Source organism: Bombina bombina, chromosome 5, assembly GCF_027579735.1.
Source record: "Bombina bombina isolate aBomBom1 chromosome 5, aBomBom1.pri, whole genome shotgun sequence".
Classification (NCBI taxonomy): Eukaryota; Metazoa; Chordata; class Amphibia; order Anura; family Bombinatoridae; genus Bombina; species Bombina bombina.
In genome coordinates this window covers 532,263,863-532,277,402 of record NC_069503.1, presented here as the reverse complement: position 1 = coordinate 532,277,402, position 13,540 = coordinate 532,263,863, and the positions used below count along the sequence as shown (strand labels likewise).

The 13,540-nt window shown below is 37.2% G+C and overlaps 1 long non-coding RNA gene across 2 annotated transcripts; it reads right to left on the bottom strand.

Annotated features, from left to right (window-relative positions):
- Nucleotides 1-1,354: 1,354 nt before the first annotated feature.
- LOC128659416 (uncharacterized) lies at nt 1,355-13,170 on the bottom strand. 2 transcript variants are annotated; one of them, XR_008402374.1, is made up of 6 exons: nt 13,079-13,170; nt 8,384-8,525; nt 5,642-5,757; nt 3,704-3,877; nt 2,143-2,200; nt 1,355-1,535 (listed from the first exon to the last, which is right to left on the bottom strand). It is a non-coding gene; the product is annotated as an uncharacterized LOC128659416 (long non-coding RNA). The 2 variants fall into 2 exon arrangements; XR_008402373.1 differs by lacking the exon at nt 13,079-13,170 and adding an exon at nt 12,665-12,717.
- Between the last annotated feature and the right edge of the window lie 370 nt (nt 13,171-13,540).

Genomic DNA, 13,540 nt, shown 5'->3' with positions numbered 1-13,540 from the left:
TATATATATATATATATATATATATATATATATATATATATATTTCATAATGAATTTGAGGCCGCGAGAAGCCACGCCCCAGACCACGCCCCTATCCACGCCCATAGACACACCCTCTCCACGCCCACTTAAAAAGTGTCCAGGAATTTTCTGGGCAAAAGGTGGCAACCCTAGTTAGACCTCTGGTTAATTTTTTAAAAATCCCCCAAAACAAGTGTTTTTCCTTTTTTAAACTGCACAAAGCAGTTTTATAGGGTTAAAGTCGACAGGTGTGGGGAGTTAGAAAAGAAAATTGCAATGAAAAGTGCCTTTACATTGCGGTCTATGGGGATCTGTGTGTTGCCTGTAAATAAATATATATTTTTATTATTTATATAAATGCCCCTATGTAGAGATGAAAGTTACAGAACTATAGAAAGGCCCGAATTTAAGATAACCCCTTATTTTTACTTTAGAGTATAAAGTTCTTACTTTTACTGAGGACCTTTAAGTTGCCCATGTCTGAATGTTTGATTAAGAGAGTGTCTGTGTTTTAACCGTTTATTTGCATGACTTGTTACATAGGAAAATCACATGAATTTACATTAGATACTTAGAGCAAGAATAATTTTTACTTATGCTTTGCTTGTTAACTAAAACCCCCTTCAAAATTAGCAGCATTCACGCAGCTCCCCTTATTTTTAAAAATAAAAAAAAAAGGTCCAAACATTTTCTGGTCCAAAGCAGTTTGGATAAAAGGGTTTTGTACCCATTTTTTCCATTGAGGTGACTTTTCCACCTTAGTCAATAGCCGTGCTTGTCAATTGGCATTATGCCGTAGACTAGCATGGCTATTGGCTAAAAGGAAGAAAATGTCACCTTCAATGAAAAACTGAACTGTAGGCAGTCAGAGGCACTTTAAGGGACATGAAACCCCAAAACTCTCATTTACTTCTATTATCTAATTTGTTTAATTCTCTTGGTATCATTTGTTGAAGGAGCAGCAATGCACTACTGGTTTCTAACTGAACACATGGGTGAGCCAATGACCATTGGTATATATAGCGACCAATCATAAGCTAGAACATAGGCTTACTTAGATATACCTTTCAGCAAAGAATAACAAGAGAAGGAAGCAAATAAATAATAGAAGTAAATTAGAAAGTTGTTTAAAATTGTATTTTATTTCTGAATCATGAAAGACATATGAAACTCACATTTTTTTCTAAGTTAGAGTTGACTTTTTTTAAACTAATAAATGATTAAAAATAAAGGTGACAGTGATGGTAAATCCTACCATTTATGAAATGCTGAAGTTTACCTGCACTTTAATTCAAACCCATATAAATAAAAGAAAAACAACTAAAACAAAATGTAAGATCAGTCACAGCTTTATTAAAAGAACAAATATCATCAGAAACACTTTATTAGCATTTTATTTAAATAACCAGTGGCCATAAAATCTTTGTTGTCATAGCCAAATGACATCCTGGTTTCTAGTTGAAACAGAGAAGACGAGTTGCACAAACACACACGTACTCCAGCGGTTACAAGATCTGCAAAATAAAATAAAAATTGTGAGAATACAGAACAAAATCTCAAGTTCCTCCTACATACCCTGGAGTATAACACGCAGTAGAAATGGTGTAAACGTTTTTCCTCTCAACAGGATCCATTTAAATAGATTGTATTCAGGGAACACCTAGGGCTGGTATCAACTCCTTAAGCAAAATGCAGTTTTTCCTTTTAACTCGGTACCCTGTACAATGCTGCCCGTTTAGCCCTTATGGGTAGGTTGAGGGGGGCCCCACTACATTTTTTTAAAAATAAATAAAACTAGATGGCGGAAACTAGAGGGGGAGGGTTAGAGAGGTGTTTGGACGGGGGGGGGGGGGTTAAATCTGTGCCTATAGTAATGTTTCTATTACAATGTTATGACTTCACATTTCACCCACATAATATACACACACATATAATACACACACACACAACCTAAAAAGTTCTTTATGATTTCCAATTTACTTAGGACAATGTTGTGTACTTTGTGTTCAGTCTGGTAACCATTTTCCTAAACCAAGTAAGCAGAACAATAAGAAGCAGGGAAACAACAATGTAAGCATTGCAAGTTGCAAAAGCTACATCCTCACAACCACTCATTCTTACCTGGGTTTCTGTAACGGAGAAAAGTTACATGTAGGCATTTTGTCAGGAGCTTGAAAATCTGTAAATAAAACAAAAATTAGAGAGAGTAAAGATCTAGACAACATAATGCTTTAAATGCGCCAAGTGTACAAAGTACAGAGTTAAAGTTGCCTTTCCCATATTTAAGACAAATATTGTGTACAATAGTAAAATTGGAGTTGTCAATACAGAAAGGACATAGATATAAAACAAGTCTGCCAAAAGCCAATTGAAATGCAGACAGATAACCAAACAGATTTGCAATCTAATTAGCTTCCCATGAACACAGACAGTGAGTGCAGTCCACACCCTACTCCCACTGTCCGTGAACACTTCAGCAGACACAGAAGTCAATGTGTTTACCATATACTATACATAAACATATAACGAATAATAATAATAATAATAATAATAATAATAATAATAATAATAATAATAATAATAAATCACAGTTCAAAAAGTGTATGCATTTAATGTTTCCAAATATTACTTTTGGTAACAGGGTTTGCTTATGCAAACAAGTTGAAAATGTACAAGTTGACTGTTTTAGCGATTTATTTATTTTTGTCTTGTTTGGGAGTTCGAAAAAAAAAAAACCAAACTGGTTGAATCCTTGAATTTTGTAGACACAAACAAATATATATAAATAAAATAAAAAAATAAAAAATACATGACTTACCAACATGATGACCCTTTACAAAACGTTCCCAACGAAGTCTCATTTTGTGGAGCAAAATGACGTAACCAATGTGGAGAAGCAGATGTTCAAAGTAAATTTGTAGCAATCCTTTCCATGCAGCAAACAGAATTCGAGGACAAGTGTCGCAAAGGGTACAGATTGGAATCTGCCTAGCTATCCATGATCACAGGCAGCGGGAACAGTCCGCACTCTGCTCCTGTGGTCTGTGAACACTTCAGCATGTACTGAAACTTACCAACGTGGCATTCTGGTCATGCCTGAGGATTAAAGAATCTGGTTTAATCCTTGAAATCCTTGAAGGGTGTAGACGCACCAGGAGGACTTTACGTAATGGTCCCAACAAAGTCTCATTTTGTGGAGCAGAATGACGTAACCGATGTTGAGCAGCAAATGTTCAACTTAAATTTGTAGTAGTCCTTTTCATGTAGCAAAGAGTAGCTTGAAAGGATAACCTTGAGCAAACGTTCAGGGGAGATGTACAGAAGACAAAGAAACACATTCACAACAGACTAAGGAAAAAAAATACCAAAAAGGCATTTGAGGTACAGATTGGAATCTTTTTAGCTTTCCATGATCACAGGTGGTGAGAGCAGTCGGCCGCCCTGTCCCCACTGCCTGTGAACACACAGTTGTCATCCACAGAATACAATGTGTACTTCCTGCCTTTGTTGCGGCAATTACACAAGAAATAACAATTGGATCAGTACATGAATAAACATTAAATCATAAAACCTCAACAAAACAGCAGCATTAGGTTTCTGCTTTATAAAGTTATAAAGCAGTTTGCTACACAATTTAATCTTATATATGGGAAAGGCAACCGTAGCCCCAGTGTGTCCATACCTGTGACCTGTCCTCACAAACTTGCATTCTGGGTGTGAGGTTTTTGCAAACATTCTACACATCATCTTATCGGCCAGTAGTCTAGTGATTGCATAAAAGCGTTTCTTACATAGACACAGTAAAGGTGAAGAGCGCTCTTTGTACCTTATGGCCTCTCTCGTCACATTGCTAGATCTGTTGAGAGAAAACAAAGTTTCAGATCCTGCACAGCAATCCATAAATAGCTATAAAAAGTAATGTTTTTTTAGTAATCACTAAAAGGCAAATTCCAAGAAGGGGGGGGTGCTTCACGCACTGCATAAAAATACTATGATCATCCATGAACAGATTATAAGAGCAATACTTTTTCCAATATCTGTCTCACAATATAATCTGTTTCACAAGGATGTGTATAAAAAAATGACTCATAGGGACACAGAAAAAAAAAATCCTAAAAGTGCTAAAATAAAGGGGGGGGGCACAACACAAATAAAATATTTAAACTTAAACATTGCTTTATAAGTCAAACACCCTAGAGATACTAAAACCAACCCTGCTGATGGCATTCCTTGAGCATATTAATAATAATTGTACAATAAAGTCAAATTTAAACTACAGTATGTCATTGTAAACAACTTTCCAAAGTTATTTCTATTACCAAATTTGCTTTGTTCTTTAGGTATCTTTGTTGAAGCTAAGTAGGCTGAAAATAGCTCAGGAGTGTGCACGTCTTTAGCATAATATAGCAGCAGTGTATGTAGAACATTGCTATCAACAACATGGTTGTAAACAATGCAGCCAGGTGGCTAAAGATATGTGCACACTCCTAAACTCACCTAAGATGAGTCTTTTAACAAAGGATACCACGATAACTAATCAAAATTGATATCAGAATTACAATTGAAAAGTTGTTTAAAATATAATGCTCTATCCAATCCATTTAAGTTTAAGGTTTTACTTTACTGTCCCTTTAAGCCACTGGCTGTTATTATGATCCTATGTGCAAGCAATTACATTAATAAAAAGCTGCCTAGGCTCTGAGATCAGGTCAATGTCAATCTTGCATAAGAAGCTAAAGCGTTTTTTTTTTATCTTGGTTAAAAAAATAAAATGGTAGCTATATTGCCCCAGATACTATTTTATGTCCATTTTAAGAGACAAGATGCACACTATGGCTAACAATAACCGTTTTCCCTATTCCTTTAACCCTTTAAGGACACAGCTTTCAGTTTGCTCAATTGTTTTATTACGGAAAGATTCCGTCACATGTCCTTAAGAGGTTAAGGATAAAAGTCTATTAAAAGTAGTCATACCACAAAAATACACTGCAAGCACAAGTGATCAACATTAGAGGGTCATTATAGTGTTAAAATGACATGCTCTAATTTGTTAGAATAGGTCATTTTAAGACTAGTGACCCTGTACAACTGTGTGGGTTAAACACATAGTAGAAGTGCTACTCAGGACCCACAGAGCAGTGCTGGTGCCAATTAAGCAGCGCTTTCTGCTTGGGACTAGCAGTGCTCTGTGGGTTTTGAGCGTGACAGCATTGCTAGTGTTAAAAAATACATGCTGTAATGTTTAGACCCTGCAAAAGGGTTAAACACACACTTAAAGTACCAAAGAGCAGTGCTGGTCCCAAGCAGATGCAATCATTAGCACCAGTCGCACAACTCAGATGTTTAACTAGCGCTACCAATTGGGACCAGTACTGCTTTGCGGGTGCCGATAAGTACTTCTACTCTGTTAACCCCTTAGCGGGTTAAACACACAGTAATGCAGGGTCACTAGTCTTAAAAATGTCATGTTCTAACAAATTATAGCATGTAATTGGCTATTATGGCCATTTAATTATTCTATGATAATATGTCTGCAACAAAAAGGTATTTACTGTTTTGCAGGAAACCACAGCTCATATACTATGAATTTAGTGTCTCTTTTCAACAATTTAACTCTTACCTGTTTAACATTACAGCACGAGAGGACCAGAAACATTTCTTTTGACAATTAACAAGGCACTGTACGCGTTGCCTGTATGTCAGCTGGTGCTGTAAATCTGTTACCTTTAGCATCACCTGCAGATCAGAAAAAAAAAAAAAAAAAAAAAAAAAAAAAGTACTAATTAAAAGGGACAGTCAAAACAAAAAAAATAAATAAACTTTCATGATTTAAATAGGGCATGTAATTTTAAACAAACTTGCCAATTTACTTATCACCAATTTTGCTTTGTTCTCTTGGTATTCTTAGTTGAAAGCTAAACCAAGGAGGTTCATATGCCAATTTCTTAGACCTTGAAGGCCGCCTCTGCATTTGACAGTTTTTCACCAATAGAAGGAGTGAGCACTGATTGGCTAAAATGCAAGTCTGTCAAAAGAAGTGAAATAAGGGGGCAGTCTGCAGAGGCTTAAATACAAGGTAATCACAGAGGAAAAAAGTGTATTATTATAACTGTTAGTTATGCAAAACTAAGGAATGAGTAATGAATGGATTATCCATCTTTTAAAACAACAAAAATTCTGGTGTTGACTGTCCCTTTAATGTAAGAAAAAGGATATTGTGATAAATTTGCCTTGACTATAGGTTTATGCCAGTAACCATGTTAGGACTAATTGGACTAACAGGAGATAAAAAAAAGTAAATTATGCTGTTAAGCAGCCATTAAAAATAGGGGAAAATGCCATGCTAGAGGCAGGAGTGACTTATTTTAGACTATTTACATGTTCAAAGGCATCTGAGACAATTTACAATCCACCATAGATTTACAGCTGCAGTCACGGGCACCAGGAGCAGACGCGCACTGCTCCAAGCATCCACAAAAACGGCTGCCACCATGACAGACAGCTCACGGTAACATCTGCCAGTGACCATGTTGGGTCTAACAGGAAATATTAGTAAATTATGCTGTTAAGCAGCCATTAAAAATAGGGGAAAATGCCATGCTAGAGGCAGTAATGACTTATTTTAGACTATTTACATGTTCAAAGGCATCTGAGACAATTTACAATCCACCATAGATTTACAGCTGTAGTCACGGGCACCAGGAGCAGGCGCGCACTGCTCCAAGCATCCACAAAAACAGCTGCCACCATGACAGACAGCTCACGGTAACATCTGCCAGTGACCATGTTGGGTCTAACAGGAAATATAAGTAAATTATGCTGCTAAGCAGCCATTAAAAATAGGGGAAAATGCCATGCTAGAGGCAGTAATGACTTATTTTAGACTATTTACATGTTCAAAGGCATCCGAGACAATTTACAATCCACCATAGATTTACAGCTGCAGTCACGGGCACCAGGAGCAGGCGCACACTGCTCCAAGTGTCCACAAAAACAGCTGCCACCATGACAGACAGCTCACGGTAACATCTGCCAGTGACCATGTTGGGTCTAACAGGAAATATTAGTAAATTTTGCTGCTAAGCAGCCATTAAAAATAGGGGAAAATGCCATGCTAGAGGCAGGAATGACTTATTTTAGACTATTTACATGTTCAAAGGCATCCGAGACAATTTACAATCCATCATAGATTTACAGCTGTAGTCACGGGCACCAGGAGCAGGCGCGCACTGCTCCAAGCGTCCAGAAAAACAGCTGCCACCATGACAAACAGCTCACGGTAACATTTGCCAGTGACCATGTTGGGTCTAACAGGAAATATAAGTAAATTATGCTGCTAAGCAGCCATTAAAAATAGGGGAAAATGCCATGCTAGAGGCAGGAGTGACTTATTTTAGACTATTTACATGTTCAAAGGCATCCAAGACAATTTACAATCCACCATAGATTTACAGCTGTAGTCACGGGCACCAGGAGCAGGCGCACACTGCTCCAAGCGTCCACAAAAACAGCTGCCACCATGACAGACAGCTCACGGTAACATCTGCCAGTGACCATGTTTGGTCTAATAGGAAATATTAGTAAATTATGCTGCTAAGCAGCCATTAAAAATAGGGGAAAATGCCATGCTAGAGGCAGGAATGACTTATTTTAGACTATTTACATGTTCAAAGGCATCCGAGACAATTTACAATCCACCATAGATTTACAGCTGCAGTCACGGGCACCAGGAGCAGGCGCACACTGCTCCAAGTGTCCACAAAAACAGCTGCCACCATGACAGACAGCTCACGGTAACATCTGCCAGTGACCATGTTGGGTCTAACAGGAAATATTAGTAAATTTTGCTGCTAAGCAGCCATTAAAAATAGGGGAAAATGCCATGCTAGAGGCAGGAATGACTTATTTTAGACTATTTACATGTTCAAAGGCATCTGAGACAAATTGCAATCCACCATAGATTTACAGCTGTAGTCACGGGCACCAGGAGCAGACGCGCACTGCTCCAAGCATCCACAAAAACAGCTGCCACCATGACAGACAGCTCACGGTAACATCTGCCAGTGACCATGTTGGGTCTAACAGGAAATATTAGTAAATTATGCTGCTAAGCAGCCATTAAAAATAGGGGAAAATGCCATGCTAGAGGCAGTAATTAATTATTTTAGACTAGTCACATGTCCAGAGGCTTCAGAAACAGTTTACACCCCACCATAGCTTTACAGCTGTAGTCACGGACACCAGGAGCAGGTGCGGACTGCTCCAAATGACCGCAAACTACAGCTGCCACCATGTGTAGAGAGCTCACTGTAACATCTGCCAGTGACCATGTGACACCTACATATTAATAACCTGTACTTACCTGCAAACTGGTCTCACAACCTTGTGAAAGAAAATTAAGCTGTCATATGCTTGCAGTTTCCACAAAACCATTCTGCCGTGCCACCACCTGTTTATAACCACTGGAGCCATTTTTGAGCAGGGCAGATATTCCAACAAGCCAGCTAGAAGAGACAAAACAGAGACTTAGTACGTCTACGTACTAGATTCCAATAAAAACAGTAACCTAGATATGGCAACAGTATAAAAACGTATTATAATAATGTGAGAAACCACTCTTTAGCCCGTGTTATTTATGTAAAACACAAACAAAACACAACCACTCAACATAATTAAATATAAAGGAAAAAAACAGAAATGTGCATAAATGCATTTCAAATTTTAAATAGAAGCATTTTCACTATATACAAAACATGCTAAAACAATAGGAAGTCCACTTGATGAATTTAAAGAATATGGTATAAAGTTTTTTTTTTTAATACATGGTTTGATATTAAAAAATGTTTTCCTTGTGCAAGAATGTAATATAACCATTTATTTTGAACTTTGTTTATATTGGAAACTCTAGAGACATTTACAGACTGATTCTTACACACACACAAAAAAGTTTAGGACATTTAAAAAGAATTAAAAAAACAAAAACACACATACAACCACTGAATTTGCAACAGTTTCAATCACTTGCCTAATTATGTGATCACGCACAAAAACAAGCTACGCAGCCCATTAATTCAGTATAAAGCAGTTGTTTTAACTTTAGACCTGTATCTCATTTACTTAGGAACTTTACCCACTGAAATCAAGAGTACTTTCTTTTATTTATAATCTCAGTTATATATCAATCAGTTCTAAACAACTAAAAGTTTATAAACTTCAAGAAATCTATTTTAAAAGTTAATGAGACATGACGTTTTTTCTTTCATGATTTAGGTAGAACGTACAATTTTAAACAACTTTTACAATGTACTTCAATTATCAAATTTGCTTCATTCCCTTAGGATCATTTGTTGAAAGGCAACAATGCACAACTGGTTTCTAAATGAACACATGGGTGAACCAATGACAATCAGTATATATATGCAGCCACCAATCAGCAGCTAGAACCTGGTTTTTTGTTTCTCCTGAGCTTACCTAGATATACCTTTCAGCAAAGCATAAGAGAAAGAAGCAAATTAAATATTAGTAAATTGTAAAGTTGTTGAAATTGTATGCTCTGTCTAAATCATGAATGTCAAATTATGACTTTACTGACCCTTTAAAGGGACATTAACCCCTTAATGACCAAGGACGTACGCCACACGTCCTCAAAAAAAATACAGTTAATGACCAAGGACGTGTGGCGTACGTCCTTGGTCTGGAAAGCAGCTGGAAGCTATCCTGCTCGCTTCCAGCTGCTTTCCGGTTATTGCAGTGATGCCTCGATATCGAGGCATCCTGCAATAACCCCCCTTGGCCATCCGATGCAGAGAGAGCCACTCTGTGGCCCTCTCTGCACCGGACATCGGTGGCCGGTATCGTTGGTGGGTGGGAGCAAGTCTGGGAAGCGGCCATCGATGTGCCGAGTGGAGGGAAGGGGGCGGGATCGGGGGGCGGAACCGTCGGGAGCGCGCACGGGAGCGCGCACGTACACGGGGGGTGGCGGGCGGGCGCGGGAGGGAACCGCTACACTACAGAAAAATAAAGCTGGTAAAAGCTAAAAAAAAAAGTATTTAAAGTTATAAATAACAGCTAAGGGATCTGGAAGGGGTGGGGGGGAGGAAGCTACACTACAGAAAAGGGCATTTTTTTTTTTAAAAAAAAGGCACATTTGTTACTAAACTGGGTACTGGCAGACAGCTGCCAGTACCCAAGATGGCGCCCATTAAGGCAGAGGGGGAGGGTTAGAGAGCTGTTTGGTGGGGGATCAGTGAGGTTGGGGACTAAGGGGGGATCCTACACAGCAGCATATGTAAATATGCCAAAAAAAAACAAAAAAAAAAAGCCCAAGTATAGCTCTTATTTTTGTACTGGCAGAGTTTCTGCCAGTACTTAAGATGGCGGGGACAATTGTGGGGTGGGGGAGGGAAGAGAGCTGTTTGGGAGGGATCAGGGGGTCTCATGTTTCAGGTGGGAGGCTGAGCTCTACACTAAAGCTAAAATTAACCCTGCAAGCTACATAATTAACCCCTTCACTGCTAGCCATAATACACGTGTGAAATGCAGCGGCATTTGGCGGCCTTCTAATTACCAAAAAGCAACACCAAAGCCATATATGTCTGCTATTTCTGAACAAAGGGGATCCCAGAAAAGCATTTACAACCATTTGTGCCATAATTGCACAAGCTGTTTGTAAATGATTTCAGTGAGAAACCTAAAATTGTGAAAAATTTAACGTTTTTTTTTTTTATTTGATCGCATTTGGCGGTGAAATGGTGGCATGAAATATACCAAAATTGGCCTAGATCAATACTTGGGGTTGTCTACTACACTACACTAAAGCTAAAAGTATCCCTAAAAGCTCCCTACATGCTCCATAATTAACCACTTCACTGCTGGGCATAATACACGTGTAGTGCGCAGTGGCATTTAGCAGCCTTCTAATTACTAAAAATCAACACCAAAGCCATATATGTCTGCTATTTCTGAACAAAGGGGATCCCAGAGAAGCATTTACAACCATTTAAGCCATAATTGCACAAGCTGTTTGTAAATAATTTCAGTGAGAAACCAAAAGTTTGTGAAAAAATTTGTAAAAAAAGTGAACGATTTTTTGTATTTAATCGCATTTGGCGGTGAAATGGTGGCATGAAATATACCAAAATGGGCCTAGATGAATACTTTGGGATGTCTACTAAAAAAAAAAAAAAAAATATATACATGTCAAGGGATATTCAGAGATTCCTGAAAGATATCAGGGTTCCAATGTAACTAGCGCTAATTTTGAAAAATAATGGTTTGGAAATAGCAAAGTGCTACTTGTATTTATGGCCATATAAAACTTACAAAATAAACAAAGAACATGTAAACATTGGGTATTTCTAAACTCAGGACAAAATTTAGAATCTATTTAGCATGGGTGTTTTTTGGTGGTTGTAGATGTGTAACAGATTTTGGGGGTCAAAGTTAGAAAAAGTGTGTTTTTTTCAATTTTTTCCTCATATTTTATAATTTTTTTTATAGTAAATTATAAGATATGATGAAAATAATGGTATCTTTAGAAAGTCCATTTAATGGCGAGAAAAACGGTATATAATATGTGTGGGTACAGTAAATGAGTAAGAGGAAAATTACAGCTAAACACAAACACCTCAAAAATGTAAAAATAGCCTTGGTCCCAAACGGACAGAAAATGGAAAAGTGCTGTGGTCATTAAGGGGTTAAACCCAAAAAAAATCATTCATGATTCAGATAGAGGATACAGTTTTAAACAACATTCCAATTTACTTCTATTATCTCATTTGTGTCATTCTTTAGATACCCTTTGTTGAAGAAATAGCAATGCACACTGGTGATCCAATAACTCGAGGCATCTATGTGCAGCCACCAATCAGCAGCTACTGAGTCTATCTAGAGATGCTTTTCTGCAAAGGATATCAAGAGAATGAAGCAAATTAGATAATAGAAGTATATTAGAAAGTTGTTTAAAATGGCATCTTCTTTCTAAATCATGAAAGAAAAAATATGGGTTTTGTGTCCCTTTAACTGCTGAATACATGATACAAATAACACATTTAACATCATGGGCCACATTGTTGGCAAAGTAATGCAAATCTCACCTGCTAAAACCCCCCCACCATTCTCACAAATTTTGGTGCAATTATAGTCTTCCAGTAGCTTCTAGCCTGTGTACAGGAAGTCATTAAAACTCATATGAAACCTTCAAATGGTTTATGATCACGTGGCAACAGCAACCAGTTAGAATAAAGTTGTTGTTTTTTTCAACATGCTTTATTTATATGCAACACTACATTAAAAAACAGTACAACTCAAATTAAACATTCTAAGGGTTTATGACCATGTGGTAAACAGCAGCCAATCAGAATAAAGGCAGTTCCCCTTTTTTCTTTAAAAATGCTTTATTTATAACACTGCATGATGCAAAGGAAAGATAATGCATTTACATGTTTCTGCATTTTAATGCAGCTAAACAGTTTACTAGGTCTCATAAGCACACAAAATATAAAGCATAATAATATGCAGACAAGAATAAAACACTTGGATCACACACAAAAATCTGCAGGCAAATTTAACTACTGAATACATGATACAAATCACACATTTAACATCATAAGGCACATTGTTTGCAAAGTAATACCAATCTCACCTGCTAAAAAACACAACATTCTGATGCATTTTGGTACAATTGTAGTCTTCCAGTAGTTTCCAGCCTGTGGTAGTAAAACTCAAATTAAACCATCCAAGGGTTTGGATCATGTGGTATACAGCAACCAATCAAAATAAAGTTTTTTTCCCTTTTTTCTTTAAAATGCTTTATTTATAACACACTGCATGATGCAAAGGAAAGATAATGCATTTATATGGTTCTGCATTTTAATACAGCTAAACAGTTTACTAGGTCACATAAACACACAAAATATAAAACATAATATACAGACAAGAATAAAACACTTGGCTCATACACACAAATCTGAAGGTAAATTTAACTGCTAAATACATTATACAAATTACACATTTTACATCATAAGCCACATTGTTGGCAAAGTAATACAAATCTCACCTGCTAAAACCCCCACAAAATTATCATGAATTTTGGCGCAATTTTAGTCTGCCAGTAGTTTCCAGCCTGTATAAAGGAAGTCAGAAACAGCAACCAATCAGACTAAAGGTTTGTTTGTTTTTAGGTTTTTTTTTTTTTTTACATGCTTTATTTATAAGTAACACTACATGATGCAAAGGGAGTCTGGCTGCAGACTGGAGAGCCACTCTAGATAGGAAACATGTGACCTCCACTCAACGGTTGTTTGCTTTTTTTTTTTTTTTAAATGAACTTTAATGTAACAATCAATAGACACACAATAATTCTAAATACTAAACATTTTGCAGCTTTCTTGTTCTTAATGTTCACTCACAGGGGTTTGTGCTAATTGTCATTTATTAGATAACCACTGCGAGTGAACACTAAATACAAGAAAGCTGCAAAATGTACAAGGCTGAAGTTGTCTTCTTATTCAGTCAGCTG